The sequence below is a fragment of the Mustela lutreola genome, chromosome 2 (assembly GCF_030435805.1).
Source record: "Mustela lutreola isolate mMusLut2 chromosome 2, mMusLut2.pri, whole genome shotgun sequence".
Lineage (NCBI taxonomy): Eukaryota > Metazoa > Chordata > Mammalia > Carnivora > Mustelidae > Mustela > Mustela lutreola.
The window spans coordinates 2,088,951-2,105,402 of NC_081291.1; the positions used below are offsets into that span (position 1 = coordinate 2,088,951).

The 16,452-nt window shown below is 55.5% G+C and overlaps 2 long non-coding RNA genes across 2 annotated transcripts; one reads left to right on the forward strand and one right to left on the reverse strand.

Moving 5' to 3' along the window:
* Positions 1 to 14: 14 nt before the first annotated feature.
* On the forward strand, positions 15 to 1,954 carry LOC131823269 (uncharacterized). The gene is made up of 2 exons (XR_009350536.1): positions 15 to 204; positions 1,163 to 1,954. It is a non-coding gene; the product is annotated as an uncharacterized LOC131823269 (long non-coding RNA).
* On the reverse strand, positions 1,419 to 4,881 carry LOC131823270 (uncharacterized). Its single transcript, XR_009350537.1, has 3 exons — positions 4,497 to 4,881; positions 1,762 to 1,883; positions 1,419 to 1,556 (listed from the first exon to the last, which is right to left on the reverse strand). It is a non-coding gene; the product is annotated as an uncharacterized LOC131823270 (long non-coding RNA).
* Between the last annotated feature and the right edge of the window lie 11,571 nt (positions 4,882 to 16,452).

The window sequence follows — 16,452 nt, forward strand, 5'->3', positions numbered from 1 at the left end:
GCGGCCTCCGGGCGTGCGCTCGGAGCCGAACCCGCTCCCGGCGCTCGGACCTGCGGCGCCTGCGTCTTCCCCCTGGACCTTGGAGTCCTGACTCCGTGTACCCGCGAGCTCCCCTCGTTGGGAGCCGGGACGGGAGGGGACGGACCGGAGGGGCTGCTGAACCCTAGGGTCAAGGGTTGGCCTGGGGGCAAGGTCAGCGTTCAGGTGGGCCTTTTGTTCAAGAACAAAGATCCTCGCCGGTGACGTCACTGCGCGCTGGGCGGGGCCGGCGGGTGGACAGCCGTGGGGGTTGGGGGCCCCCGAGCTCGCTCCGGGTCCCACCGCAAACCGCCCCCTCCTCCGCCCACCCCGGGGAGGAGGGACCCCGGCTCTGCAGCCTGGCCCGGGACCCCAGAATTTGGGGTCAGATGTGCCTTTTCCCCGTTACAGCCAGGACCGCGAAACTGGAAGGCTCTGAAAGCGTTTGGGGGGTTCTGACGCCCTGCGGTCTGGGAGACGCGGGTCCGACCCCGAAGCCGGGCTGGAGCCGGCGAGACCACGCGGTTACATAAGTTGTTTTGAAAGGATCGCGATTGGCGCTGGCGGAGCGCGCGCCGCCCGTCGGGCCCGCGATTGGCTGCGGGGCGCACAGGCGCTACAGTGTCTCTATTTCAGTCCCGGGAGGGAGCGCGTTCCCGGAGCCCCGCCGTGGCCGGCGGCGAAAGTGAAAAGTTCACGGTGTTCTGAGCTGAGCGTTGGAACGCGACGCGTGCGTAGACACGGCCTCCTCCGTGTCCTTCCGACTTTTTTTTTTTTTTTTTTTTTTTTTTTTTGCGGGATTCTTTTAGAGATGCCCTCGTGATTTTAAGTCTTCACACCATACAAGGAAATGTTTTTGGGGTTCGTTTCTGGGTGTATCCCTAGAGAATTCTGCAGCATAAAAGGCTGTGATATCTTGAAGGCAATCGAATGCCTATTTCAACAGATTTAAAAGCAGGGAAAGCTGAAATCATTTTTGTGGGACCGGAAACTCTCAATAGACCCCCCAGCAGCGTTTAACAGGACCGCCCGTTTCAAAATAGATCCCCCAGTTTTGGACAGAGAAGGTATCAACTCCGGTGGGTGTCCTTGACCGTTCTACCTACAAACGCAATTATAAAAATTCGTTTTCTCTGTTTTGCAGAAAGCTGTCATTCGCCTCCATAAAAATGAGTGTTCTGAGCGTTAAAAACGAAATTCATCTGAGAACATTTGAATAGGTAATTGGTTTTATTTAATGATTCACGAATCAGGCGACCTCCCGTCTTAGCAGATGGAAAGGAGCTCCAACGAGCTATGTAACAGAAAGCTTTTATAGGCAGAAGGGGGTGGGGAAAAAGAAGTTTCTAGCAACAGCTGGATTGTTTCGGGCAAGGCCACCTTCCTTTGGGGGGAAAGCGGGTCTGTCCGGCGGATTATCTCACTGGTGCTGACCAGGCAATCACGGTGACTGGAAGAAGCCAAAACTGCAGTCTGATTGGGTGTTAAGTGCTGAGAGAGGACTCGGCACCAGTGACTCCATTTGGGTCCTGTTGTTTCTTTTGTAAAAAGAGGAACATATTTGAGAATGATTTCCCATATAGAAAAGGGACTTCCAGTTAAAAATAAATCCCATTTGAATTATAAACTATTTATAGTGTCACATAGACAGATTTAGAAACCTAAGACTTGCTGGGAGTATCAGCAATTGGGTTTCTTGTACATCTGGTCAGTGTTTATGTAAAAAGTAACGAGTTCACTTACCAGTTTTGTTTTCTTTGTTATAAAAAAGTAACAGCGTAAACACATTGCAGTAGGCTTTGCTTTTTTGATTCCATTAAAAGTAAATCCTACAGCTTCTCATCTTAGTGATTTTTGTGATCTTCCTAAAGGGGTGGAAATGGATAGAAATTGTTCAACCAGTTCTCTCCAAATATATGCTGGGCTTATTTCCAAACTCTGTCTATTCAAATATTGCTCTCTGTTGGGGAAATATAATTGAATACAGAACCTCCTGCCAGCCTGGAAAATCCCTCACAAAGCCAGAAGAGAAAGGAAAAAGTTTTATTTCTGAATCAGCACTAAACCAGAACATGACCTGCGTCCAAGGCAGTCCTCTAAGAGATTGCAAAGACAAAGAAATCTCCTTCACTTACATAGCCAAGCAGAGGCAAACCATGACATACATGGTCTCAAGCTGAGCATCACCAGTCTTAACAGGACAGAAACCAACAGCCTTGGTCATACAATCGTGCCTCCTCAAGTCACCTGGGAGTTGGGTGACCCTTGGTATTAATCAGCTTTATGCAAAGGGAAAAAAAAAAAACAACAACTTCTGGGCACCTAGGTGGCTCAATGGGTTAAGCCTCTGCCTTCAGCTCAGGTCATGATCTTAGGGTCCTGGGATCGATCCCGCATCAGGCTCTCTGCTGGGCGGGAGCCTGCTTCCCTCTCTCTGAGTGCCTCTCTGCCTACTTGTGATCTCTCTCTCTGTCAAATAAATAAGTAAATAAAATCTTTTTTTAAAAAACAACAACAACAAACTTCTCTTATCTTTATGACAGGTAGTTTTGCAACTGAGAGAGGGGTCCCCACAGCAGGTTAGGCTCCCACCCTCCCTACAAACTGGAGGAAACCCCCACCTGGATGATTGCATTGCGAAGTGATAGCTCCCAGCAAAGACTCCTGGATTTTCTGGAGGTTTACTTACATTTCAAAGGACAGATAAAGGGTTTATAAACACAAGTTCTCTAAAGAAAATGCTAAAACAACAACAAAAAAACAAACAAACAAACAAAAAAACCGGGAGGAGATGGGGAGGGAGAAATCCGTTTCCTTACTTTTAAAAGAGAGAATGAAAAGTCTCGGTCTGGATGGGATTTGCCCTTACACCTATAACAAAATGCCAAGGGACCCACGCAGGCTTGAGAACCTCTTCCAGACTCAGTGTGAAATCAAAACTGGGAGATGGGGGCACCCGAGTGGCTTAGTTAAACATCTGCCTCCAGCTCAGGTCATGATCCCAGGGTCCTGGGATCGAGTCCCACATGGGGCTCCCTGCTCAGTGGAGAGTTTGCTTCTCCCTCATGTTCTGCCACTCCCCCGCTTTTGCTTTCTGGCTCACTCTCTCTCTTTCTGTCAAGTTAAAAAAAAAAAAAAAAACACTAAAAAAACCTACATAGACAACACTTCATTATCATCAGTAAGAAAATGATCATTTCTTTATATTTAGTCTAAATCTATATTTACTTTAATTATCCCCAAAATATTCTCTAGGGATGGTCGTCCTAACCAAGATCGAACACAAGCCACACGTTATCTGGCTTCTTATTCTGTAAATATTAGACTCTACAATTGATTTCAATTTGTGGGTGTGCACTTCTCTAAGTCTTAGCATTAGTATAGTGTTATGGGAATGAATTGTGTCCCACCTTCTATGTGGAAGTCCTGACCTCCAGGACCTCAAAAATGTGACAATTACTTGGGGACAGGGTCTTCAAAGAGGTCATTCATGAGGCTGCTGGGGGGCTCAGTCGGTTGAGCATCTGCCTTCGGCTCAGATCGTGATCCCGGGATTCTGGGATCAAGCCCGGCATCGGGCTCCTTGCTGATCGAGGAGCCTGCTTCTCCCTCTCCCTCTCCCTCTGCTACTCTCCCTGCCTGTGCTCTCTCTGTGTCAAATAAGTAAATAAAATATTTTAAAAAATTAAAAGAGGGCACCTGGGACGCCTGGGTGGCTCAGTTGGTTGGGCAGCTGCCTTCGGCTCAGGTCATGATCCCAGCACCCTGGGATCGAGTCCCACATCGGGCTCCTTGCTCAGCAGGGAGCCTGCTTCTCCCTCTGCCTCTGCCTGCCTCTCTGTCTGCCTGTGCTCATCGCTCTCTCTCCCTCTATCTCTGACAAGTAAATAAATAAAATCTTAAAAAATAATAATAATAAAATAAAAAAAAAATAAAAGAGGGCACCTGGGTGGCTCAGTGGGTTAAGCCGCTGCCTTCGGCTCAAGTCATGATCTCAGGGTCCTGGGATCGAGTCCCGCGTCGGGCTTTCTGCTCAGCAGGGATCCTGCTTCCTCCTCTCTCTCTCTCCCTGCCTGCCTCTCTGCCTACTTGTGATCTCTCTCTCTCTGTCAAATAAATAAATAAATAAATAATTTTTTAAAAAATTAAAAATTAGAAGAAAAATAAAGAGGTAATTAAGGTACAATGCGGCCATAGGGTGGGCCCTTCGCCCATCCGACTGGTGATTTTACAAGGAGAGATTAGAGGGGCTCCTGGGTGGCTCAGTCAGTTGAGCGGCTGCCTTTGGGTCTGGTCGTGATCCTGGGATCCTGGGATCGAGTCCCACCTCCAGCTTCCTGCTCAGGGGGGAGCCTGCTCCTCTGTTGACACAGAATGTGACATCACTGTCAGGTGTGGGACCTATGACTCAACAGCGAATGCCCTGAGGAACCATCCCCGCCCCGATCTGCTCACCGGCCATCTCCGCACAAACTTACCAAGAGAAGGTCATCCATCCCTCGCGGCTGCCGGCCACACATGGCCACGCAAGGGGAGCACCTGCGGCCATTGGGAGACAAGGAGAAAGGGGGGGAGTGCGGGCAAGAGCGTTCACTGTGGTTCCCTCGGGAAGAGAGAGGCGGGGCAGGGGTGCAGGCTGAGGGCGGGCTAGCCTGCGCAAGGGCAGCCAGTCTGGGCTGTAGCAGCGGGGGACCGTGGCCCCGGTGAAAGCCCCATAGAGGAGGGGAGGGGCGCGGGCTCCATTGGCTAGTTTGCATGTAAGAGGTGTGCTGTGGACAAGCTGTCCGGTGTGTCACTGGTGACCCCTGAGGGGCCCCAGATGCGGCAGCATCAGAATCCGGGAAATCAAGGGCCGGGAGCGCACGTCGGGGAGCGACCGGAATGGTCACGGGGGGGGGGGGGGGGGGGGGCTGGCGGAAGCGGCGCAGCGCTGCGGAAACGTGCGGTGGCTCCTCCAGCGCTGGGACCTAAAATGACCCTGTGACCCCGCGATCGCAGGGTGAGGTGCACACCCACAGCAGCTGGAAACGGGGTTTCAACAGATGCTCGCCAGTGTCCGCTGTGGCGGGATTCCCACGCTGAAGGCCAATGAAGGAAGGTACACAGCACAGCCACCACCGCCACCCGCGGGAACGTCACTCAGCCGCGAGCAGGGGCCCAGGCCCCAACTCTGCTCCGGCCACCAAGTCCCCCAGCCCAAAGCCCCCTCCCCAGGGGTGGGTCACAGCTCCTGCTTCTCCCCCTGCAGCCTCAGAATCATTCTGAGAGCCAAATTCATCCTCCCCAGGAACCAGGGCCACCACTGCCTTGTCCCTGCGAAGCCTACCTCCCGCAGCCCCTGTGGTCACTCTGTCCCCAAGTGCATCGCCTCTGTGGCCCAAGGCGCCTGTGAGGTCCTGCTCCCAGACTCTGGGTTCATGTGGCGAATAAATGACTTCGGGTCTCATCTGCCCAGTGCTAGGTGCCACATGTTGGTTGTCCCCGTGACCTAGGGGTGGGGGGGTCCCTCGCTCACCAGTGAGTCAGAGGGAGACAATGAGAACAGATGGTGTCTCACAATGCCTGTGTACTCCTTTGGACCAGGACTCTGTGCACAACAACGGATGAGACACAATGGGACAGCCTTGTGCCCTCAGCACAGGGAGGGTGGGGTCAATGCAGGATGCGGCATTAAAAGTGGAAAACGGGGGGCGCCTGGGGGGTTCAGTGGGTTAAGCCGCTGCCTTCGGCTCAGGTCATGATCTCAGGGTCCTGGGATCGAGCCCCGCATCGGGCTCTCTGCTCAGCAGGGAGCCTGCTTCCTCCTCTCTCTCTCTCTCTCTCTCTCTCTCTGCCTACTTGTGATCTCTGTCTGTCAAATAAATAATAAAAATCTTTAAAAAAAAATTTAAAAAAATGAAAGTGGAAAACAGGGCTGCCTGGTGGCTCAGTCCCCTGAGCAGGTTTGTGCCGAGGGGTGTATGGTGACCGGCTCTCAAGAGATCCGGGCTCCTTCCAGGGCTCCCCATGCCACACGGGCCCCCGCTGCACCTGCTGACAAGGGAGGAATGGTGGTTGCGGGGTCCCCACCCAGCTGTTGCTGGGGCACCGGGGGCCTGTACCCTGCCTGTGCCCTGGGGCAAAGCTCCCCAACCCTGGGTGTGTGGGTGGTTCACCAGGAGGAATCAACACATTCATGACTATCCCAGAGCTTGGCTTTTGGGTCACTCTTTACTCCTGATTTCTCTTTCGAAGATTCATTCAGTCCAAGGAATGTTGTGGAGATGCTCACTTGTGGTGAACTCAGAAAAAGACCTCTGCGTTAGGTCAAAGGCTGGCCTGCAGGCCAAATCCGACCCACAGCCCGCTTTGGTCCAAGTTGTGTTGGGACACAGCCAGGTCTGTCCACGTGGACTGCCTGTGGCTGATCTCAGGGTGCGGGGCACAGCCCCAGAAAACATGCAGCGGCAAGCCAGAAGGAGTTGCCTGCAGGCCTCTGACTGGAAAATTTTGTGTTTGTTTCCTCCCAATTCATGCTTTTCACAGACTTTCTCCTGACATACGACACCTCTTGAACAAAAGCCATGTCTCTCACACGTCTCTCCTGCTCCTTTGCGTCTTTCCTAACTTCTGGTACCGATTTCTCCAACAGCAAAGGACAGGACCTGACCCATGGTGAATCTTACCATTTGCACGCCACCGAACAACTTTTTTCCAAGAATATCCTGTTTAGAAGTTGGCTCCTTGACATTTTCTTCCCTAAGCAAACTCTGCACCCAACATGGGTCTCAAACTCATGACCCTGAGATCAAGAGTCCCAAGCTCTACTGCCTGGGCCAGCCAGGCGCCCCTGCCTCCTTGATTTTAAGTTGTTTCTTCCACTCTAAAATAAATAAAGTGGACCAAAAAATATATACTTATGGTCTTAGAAAAAAGTAACAACACTTAACAATAAAAAGACCCAAACAGGGGTGCATGGATGGCCCGGTCAGTTGGGTGTCCAACTCTTGGTTTCGGGTCAGGTCGTGATCTCAGGGTCGTGGGGTCCAGCCCTGCGTCAGGCTCCACACTCAGCGGGGCGTCTGCCTGAGATTCTGTCCCTCTGCCTTTCCCTCAGCTCATGTGCTTTTTTTCTCTCTCTCTCTCAAATGAATCTTCAAAAACTTTTTAAAAATAGAAAGACCTAAACAAATGAAAAATGGGCACTAGATGTTAATAGATATGTCTCCTAAGAAGACATACAAATTGCTAATAAGCAGATGAAGAAACGCTCACCATCATTTTTCATTAGGGAAATGCGAAATTATAACACACTCCTTCACACGCCCTGGGAAGGGTATTATCAAAAAGACTGATGATAACAAGTGCTAACCAGGACATGGAGAAGCTGGAGCACATTGCACACGGCTGCTGTGAGTGTATAAACGGTGCGACCCTTCGGGAAACAGTTCTTTCCGCGTAGAAGTCAGAGACAGAGTGGCGACAGGACCCAGCAATTCCACTCCCGACATTCCCTTATTCAAGTCCCGACCCCAGCATGGCTGTATTTGCAGATGGGCTTTTAAGGAGGTGACAGAGGGAGGTCAGAGGGGGGAGCCCTGATCCAACAGGACAGGTGTCCTCCTAAGTGGGGACAGCAGAGAGCCTGGCCGGTACGTGCAGTCCAGGAGTGCTCACCTGCCCCCATGTCCTCTGCTCTCCTCAGAGACCCCGGGAGGTCAGAGGCACTGATGCCCCGATCCTGTGGGAAGATGTGGGATATGGGAGGCCACGGCAAAAAATCCCACATCCTTCCCCAACCTGGGGCTGAAACCCTGGATTCCAGGGACCAGGTAAGGGCAAGTCTGACTTTGGAGCGGCAGGGAGGGGCCACACCCATATGGACACAGCTCGTGGTTCACACGGGGCCCCGGAGTCGGGAGGATGCTGTGCCCTGTGCTTCCCTAAGGACAGGACCCTGGGCTATTGCCCCTGAGCGCCTCACCCTGGCCCCTGCCTGTGAGAATCGTGGCAGCTATTCTCACGGGGTGAGCCTGCCCCCAGGAGACACTCGTGGTTGTCGCTCCTGGGGGGCTGCTGGCATCGGTGTGGGCAGTGCCGGCGCGGAGAGACCATGGCCTGGGTGACATGGGGCGTGATGGCCTTACCAGGCGATGCCGGGTTCCTGTGGGTCTCCTACGCACTCCTACGGAGAGGCTGCCTGGAAAGAGCCCAGCAACTCCACCGGGGGGGCGGTTCCGGGGAGGACACCCAGTCCTGCCACACCCCACGGGCCTCAGAGCCTTCCCTGCGTGGTCTCTCCAGGCTCTGGGCACCTGAGTGGCTCTTGATCTCAGCTCAGGTCACCGTCTCAGGGATGTGAGATCGAGCCCCGTGGCATGGAGTCTGCTGGGGATTCCCTCTCCCTCTGCCCCTTCTCCCCCGCCCATGTGCGTGCTCTCTCTGATAAGAGATGAATAAAATATTTTAAAAAATAAAATGAATAAAGGTTGCTCTGACACCTGCTAGGAAACCGAATGTGGCACTCTGCCTCAGCCAGGGGCTCGACCAGCTGCATCCAGACCTGTCTGGGTCCCCCAGGGGCCGAGGACACTGGGGGCCTGGAGGCAACACTCCAGCCATGGAGGCCCCTGGGCTCCTGTCTGGGTTCCCCACCAGGACGTGGCCCAGCACGTGGGCAGGGACAAGTCTGATCGAGACCCTCCATGTCCAGGCAGGGCAGTCCTTCCACCGCCGTGCGGCTCCAAGACGGGAGGGAAGTGGGGCCCAGCCCTGGCTGGCTGCCCATCTCCAGGCCTCGGAAGGAGGCACCTGCATCTTTGGAGGAAAAGAGGTCCTTTTGAGGAAGGAGGGGTTGATTTTGCCCTCACCTGTGACCAGCTCCAGAGAAACCGGCAACTGTCCAACTTCTGCGTTCCCTCCTTGCGGAAGCACGAGGCGCTGGGCGGGCAGGGAGAGGGGGTCCCAGGCCCTCCCAGCCCTCGAGGCCACCACACTCAGGGCATGCACAGCCCATGGAGGGACCACAATGTCCCCATCTGGCAGATTAGCTCGGAGTGAACTGGCTGCTGACTAGGCCAGAAGGCCAATGAACTCAGGAGTGGGGCTCCGGGATTGCGCCCCCCCCCCCCATAAAATAACTCCCTCCGCATGTCAGACACCAGCCAGCGGGGCGCTGGGGCTTTTGTCCAGCCAGCCTGACACAACCACGAAGCACCCCCCACCCCGTGGTGGGACGATGCCTACATGCCCACACCACCAAGCCCAGGGACCTGCTCTGGGCACCCATCTGGGGACGTCAGCAGCCGGATCGCTGCAGGACTGGACAGTAGCAACGCCGGGATGCCCCCATCGTCCTGCGGCCCCTCTGGGGAGTGTGCTTTCTGGAGTTCTGTGTGTAACACTGATCTACCGGCCACCAATCAGACCCAACCTCAGAGCCGTCCCCAGCCCGGGGAAGTAGGTTTAATGTGAAAAGTGGAGCCCAGGCTTGTAAATGAGGCACCTTGCTGGGCGGCCATGAGGCCACGGGGTGGCAACCGGGCACAGGCGGGCACCTTCAACTTCTGTAATAAGCCAGAACAAGTGATCAGCCTGGGCCACCAACACAGAATCCCATGGACAGAACAACTTCAACAGCAGACACTTGTCATGGTTCTGGAGACCCGGAGTCCAAGGTGTGGACGGGGCTGGTTTTCCGGAGGCCCCCACTGGCGGGCGGACGGCCCCTCCCATGCCTCTGTGCACCCCTGCCCTGGGAGCCAAGGTGTACCCTATCCTCTTTGTCTTCTAAGGACACCAGTCAGATCAGATGAGAGCCCACAGGAACTGCCTCGTTGTACTGTAATCACTCTCTAAAGACCCCTTCTCCAAGTAAGGCCACACTCTGAGGTCCTGGGGGGTGAGGGCTTCCACATAGGAATTGTGGGGGACACAACTGAGCCCGTACGCCCTGCAAAGGGGAGACTAAGATTTGGGTTCAAGAGCGAGCGGCACAGCCCAGGTGGGAGGCGCAAGTCCAGGTCCGCCCGGCCACCGGGCTCGGCTCTGCCTCGTGCAGCAGCTCCACGTGGGGCAGACGGGCACACGGACTTTCCCCATCGGAGAGGTGGGTCCGGTCTCAGTCCTCTCCGGCCACTATCACAGAATGCTGCAGACGGGGGGCTTCAGACAGACTGTTGGGAGCTTGGGAGTCCAAGATCAAGGCTCAGGTGGCCTCATGTCTGGTGAGGGTCCGCTTCCTAGTTGATGCCCATCGCCGTGCGGTGGCCGGTGTGAGGGAGTTCTCTGGGATCACTTACCAGGTGTTAATGCCCTTCCTGGGGCCCCACCCTCCCTACACCGTCCCCCTGGGGGTCACAATTCAACACGGGGATCTGGAGGGACACGGACCTTCGGGCCACAGCAGTTACCAAGTGTGGGTATGACAGGATCAAAGCGATGAGAGCTTCAGGTTGCAAAAGGCCAGAGAGAAGAATAAATTCCATCGGGACCACATACTGGGTCAACGAAGCACGGCCAATCAGGGAGTCCACACGCACGCATGGGATCCTGATTCGTAAGAAACAGGCGTTGTGGGCGCCTGGTGGCTCAGTTGGTGAAGCATCTGCCTTCAGCTCAGGTCATGGTCCCAGGGTCCTGAGTTCAAGCACCACGACGGGTGTAGAGGGAACTTAAATAAAATAAATACACTTAAAAATACATATATATGCATTTTATTCATCAGGGGACCAAAACATAGCCCTCATATATATGTGGTCTTGTCCGTGGCCGGTGGCCCACAGCTCCTAAAGCCCTTGGAATTTCCTAGAAGGTTGACAGTGTTGTCTTATTAGGCTAATGAGCTGATTTTTTGGAAAGCCCTTCTGTCACCTGAGGATGGGGTCGGCTGCCAGGAGAACTTTCCTCAATCTGGAGGGGGCCGGGGCGGGGGTCGTGAGGCCACCAAAGCCCTGAGACTTAGTCGATCAGGACTATGCAACGAAGCCTCCAGGAAAAGCCGGGATGACGGGTTTTTGGCATTTCTATTTTGACAGCTTCCCTCCATGGGAGCCAGGATGCTCCGCCCTGCTGCCAAGCCACCTCCGCGGGGACAGAAGTGCCATTGTGTGGGACCTCGCCCTACCCAGCTCATCTCGTCACGCGGCTGCTGATTCACAGCCCTGAGCTGACTGGGAAACGTGCTTCTCTGAGTTCTGGATAAATTAATGGAACCTGGGGAAGAGGTCACGGACCCCGTGCGGGCTGAGAGCTGCTCCTCTCAAACGTGGGAATTGGGCCCAGGGACCCTAAGTGACTGTGGGAGTGTCCAGATGGGAGGACAAAGGGAGGAGACCGAGGAGGGGCTTCGACGCCACCCCCCACCTCCAGCCTCCGTTCCGCAGACCCTCACCTGCCTCAGGTCTGCCAGGAGCACAGGGCCGCCACCCTCGGGGCTCAGGAGACCTGGTCCCGACCCATCGGCAAAGACTCCCCTAACCCTGCTTCTGCTGCTCTCCTGGGGCAGCCCCTCCCGGCTGCCTGACCAACTTCCTGTCTGGCCTCTGTCACATACCCTCCCCTGTCCCCCTCCACTCCTCCCTCTGGCCCGGACTCCCACCCCCAACATCCAGGGTCCCACCGTCCCCGACAGAGAGGGCCCCGTGCTCGGTCCTCCAAGCCTGCCCCCCTCGTCATCACCGGCAAGGGTCTCCCCTCCGCGGCGTGAAACGGGAGGTGCACCTGCTAAGCTTCTGCTGTGTGAGCCCGTGACCTTCCCCGGAACCAGAGCCTTTGCAGAGGTCACCAGTTAGGAGGACATCACATTGGAGAGGGCGGGTCTCTATCTGGTGCTCGGTGTTCTTATCAGACCCAGGACGGCCCCCCTGGAGCTTCAGAGGGAGTGTGTCCCCATGAGCCCTGGATCTGAGGGAGGGCAGAGCTCCCCTTGCTGCACACCATCCCGGTCCGTGGGCCTTCCCGTGCTCGGACCCTGCGTCTGCCGACCCAGAACCCCCAGCTGACTCCCTTGCCCCTCCAGCCTGCCCTGCCTTCCCCAGGTACACAGACCCCCTGAAAAGCCAACTGCCAGCTGCGTCCCAAGTGCGATCCAAGCCCTGGCCCCGCCCCAGCAGCCCGGCAGGGCCTCCTGCACCTGCCCCCGACCCCACGGTCCAGGAGAGACAGAACTGATGGCCAGAATTCACTCAAAACCTCCAGGTCTGTGGGATGGGCACGGGGGGAGAGAGGAAAGGCAGGCCGGAGGCTGGAGGGAATGCACGCCAGAGGTACGTGCTGATAGGGACGTGGACTAAAAACACAGGGAGAATCCTTAAGGGTCAGCAACAGGAAAACGGACTCCATCAGCAGGCAGAGGATCCGAACAGACTCCTCGCCCAAGACGCAGGAAGGCGACAGACACACAGAGAGATGCCCCCCCTCCCCTGCCGTCAGGGACGGGGATGAAAGCAACAAAGAGCCACCAGCCCCCCGCGGCTGGAATGACGCCAGCGTCCCCAAGCGCCAGCGAGGAGGAGGAGGAGACGCAGCCTCGAAGCTGGTCAGCCACTCCGCACTCACTCCGATGACCTCCCACACGACCGGACAGGCTCTTCCCCGCGACCCCGCCGCCGTGCTCCTCGGTGCTCACCAAAGGAGCGGAGCCCGTGTCGGCACAGAGGCCTCGCCCCGGGCCGCAGACAGCAGCTTCGGGCCTCACTGCCAAACCCTGGGACGGTCGCGATGCCCCTTGCGAGGTGCATGGAGAAAGAACTGTGGGACGGGCGGGCAGGGGAATACTACTCGGCCCCGAAAAGGAACAAACTACCAAGCCACGAGAAGACACGCAGGAATCTGAAGCGCATACGACCGAGAAAGGCCAATCCTCCGATTCCAGCTCTGCGAAACCAGGGAGCCGGCACGCAGACTGGTGGTTTGGGGCGCGTGGACAGGCGGGGGGCGGGGACCTGGAGGGCAAACCACGCGGATACCGCAGTGGCGGAGACACGTCACACATCCGTCCGAACCCACACGTCCGCAGGGCTTCCGTTAATAACCGATCAGCATCGGCTCGGCACCCCGGGAACGAGTGACGGGGCGCGCGGATGTTCACAGCAGAGGGAAGGCCGGGTAGGGCGGTGGGAAAGCAGTACTTTCTGATCGAATCTCCTATAAATCTAAAACCACCCTAAAAAGTGAAGTCTGTGGAGGCGCCCGGCTGGCTCCGTCGGTTCAGCATCTGCCTTCTCCCAGGGTCGCGGGATCCAGGCCCGCATCAGGCCCCCGGCCTAACCGCGAGCCTCCAGGCCGGGGTCACGGCGCGCCCCGCTGGCTCCGCGCTATGCCTCGTCTCCCCGACAGCGTTCGGGCTCGGTCAGGCCCACAGGACACCGGGCCCCGAGCGCGTCCCCAGCCCCGGACCCTCGCCCCGCACCGGCCTCCGCGGGGCTCGGCTGAGCACGCCCCGGAGACGGCCCCGCCCCCATTGCTCCCCTCCCGTCTGAAGCGCCTTCCGGTTCCGGCGGAGGCGCCTGCGGGTCGCCGGGACTTCGGCGGCCGCCACGTCTCCTCCGCGGTGCCCTGCGCCCGGGCCGGTACGCGGACGCGCAAGGGAGGCACCCGCCCGGGCCGAGAGCCCCCGGCCTCCCGCGCCTCCTCCGCGGGGCTGCGCCGGGCTCGCCGCCAAAAAGACCTGTCCCGGTGCCCTGAAAGCCCGCCCCAGCCTCCGACCGGGCTCTGCGGGTACCGCCCGCGCGCCCGGGCCCGTGGCCGCGGGACACCCGAGCCTCGAGCGGCCGCCGTCACTTCCGGCTCCGGGGTCGAAAGGGGAGAGGCTTCCGGGGATCGGGATAGGCAGAACCTCAGAGCTGGGCGGGGCGGGCCGGGCCGCATCCTCCAATCACCGAGCGGAAACACTCTACTCCCCGCCCACCAGGAACGCTGAGGGGCTCAGGACCGAATCCTGACGTCTAGGTCTGGGTAAACAAACAGCCCGTGGGCGCGGCTAGAACACGCTGTGGGCGTGGCTCGTGGCCTGGCTCCTCCCCAGGCGTGGCTATGGGCGTGTCTCAGGAATAGGTGACTGGTCTTGAGAACTTTTCCCGTGGCCTTTTGATTGTTTTTAAATGCAAGTGAGATTATTTCATACACACTATTTCTGCGATTAACTTTTCCTCTTAATTTTTTTTTTTACTTTTTAAAAAAGGATTTTATTTATTCATTTGACACAGAGAGACAGAGATCACAAGTAGGCAGAGAGGCAGGCAGAGAGGGAAGGGGAGGCTGAGCAGAGAGCCCGATGCGGGGCTCGATCCCAGAACCCTAAGATCATAACCTGAGCTGAAGGCAGAGGCTTAACCCACTGAGCCACCCAGGCGCCCCTGCAATTAACTTTTCTTAATAAATAGTACAATACGTCAATCTGCCCAAACCACCACGGAGGTATCCTTTTAGAGTTAATGGATTTTGGGGTGGCAATCCATTGCCAATAAAAAGTCCCTCTCAATCCGAATACCCCCAGAACCATTCTTAACGACGCTGTTACTCAAATTGTTACTCAAAAATGAGTATACTGGGGCACCTGGGTGGCTCAGTGGGTTAAGCCTCTGCCTTCAGCTCAGGTCATGATCTCAGGGTCCTGGAATCAAGTCCCATTGCGCATCAGGTCTCTGCTCAGCAGGCAGCCTGCTTCCCTCTCTCTCTCTCTGCCTGCCTCTCCATCTACTGGTGATCTCTCTCTGTCAAATAAATAAATAAAATATTTTTTAAAAATTCCTTGCCTTCATCCTTCTTAGATTCCAGTGGTGAGCAACAACCACCAAAAAACCGTATTAAGAAACAGCATATGTAGTAAATAATATATCCCAATGTGAACAGGGAGGGACTGTGAGGGCCCATCCCTCCTGCGGCCTCCCCCAGGTCTCACACAGCTGTGAGTGCCATCACTCCCAGGGAAGCCCCTACCATAGCCTCCTTCCCCCTGCACACTCCCCACTTCCCCCTCTGAGGACCAGCCCCAGCCTCTTCCTGGTTCTGGTGCCTGGGGGGCTGGGGGCAGGCCTGGGGATGTGTTTACATATTCAAGAAAGCGAAAAGACAATCCACAGACCAGAAGCAAGTATTTGCAAATTATATTCCTGACAAGGGAATTATTTCTAATATACATAAAGAACTCCCACAATCAGTAACAGAAGGGTAAGTCATCCAACCAGAAGAGGCAAAGGATGTGAATGACATTTCTCCCAGGATATCCAGAGGGGCCCGTCAGCACATGAAAAGATGCTGTACATCATCAGCCACCAGGAAAACCACAAAGAGGGGACACCTGGGTGGCTCAGGCAGTTGGTCCTCTGCCTTCTGCTCAGGTCATGATCTCAGGGTCCTGGATCGAGCCCCACAACGGGCTCCCTGCTCAAATGGGAGTTGGCTTCTCCCTCTCCCTCTGTGATCTCTCTTCTCTCTCAAGTAAGCTAAATAAAATCTTTAAAAAAGAAACCCACACGTAGATATATCACTTTGCCATCCATTAGGATGGTTAGAATAAAAAAGATAGTAACAAGTATCCACAATGATATAGAAAATCAGAATCTTCACTGTTAGTGCGAATGAGAAACAGTACAGCTCTGGCAAACAGGGACCTGTGGCTCCTCATACAAAGAAACAGTTTCCATATGACCCAGACATTCCACTCCTAGGTATTGTTGAAAAACACAAGTTATCTGAGTAAGTTTTAAAGCTTTTATTGGCCTTATTTAATGACTCCTGAATGAGGCAACCTGTCATCTTAGCAAATAGGAGCTCTGGAGAGCTGTACAAAATGGAAGGTTTTCATGGAAAGGGGGAGAGACACAAGGAAGTTACTAGCAGAGTGGACCTGGTTTCAGGTAAGGTCGCCTTTCAGGGACATAAGGGGCCTATCAGAAAGTTCACCCAGCCAGGAGACTCCCAGCTGCCGGGTGGAGCTTGCGTTCCTGGGAGAGGCTGAACTATAGTTCCGTCAACTGTTACACCTGTGTGATGACATGGGCTTGGCACAAGTGACTCCATTCCGGTCCGGCTGCTTCGTCAACAGCATCTAACAAAGGAACTGAAAACTCAAAAGTATACTTGTACACAAATGTTCGCAGTAGCATTGCTCACAACAGCCAGAAGGTAGAAGCAGTCAGCATGTCCACTGGCAGGTGAGGGCATGAAAAAAAATGGTCCAATCATGCCCTGGAATATCATCCAGTCTTTTTTTTTTTCCCCCACTTTATTCATTTATTTGAGAGAGACAGCGAGAGAGAGCCTGAGCAGGGAGGGGAGCACACGCGGGGAGGGCAGAGGGAAAGGGAGCAGCAGATTTCCCACTGAGCAGGGAGGCTGACGCAGGACTCGAGCCCAGGACCTGAGCCGAAGGCAGATGCTTCACCGACTGAGCCACCCAGGCGCCCTGTCATTCAGTCTAAAAAAGATCCATGCTACAGTGTGGATAAACCT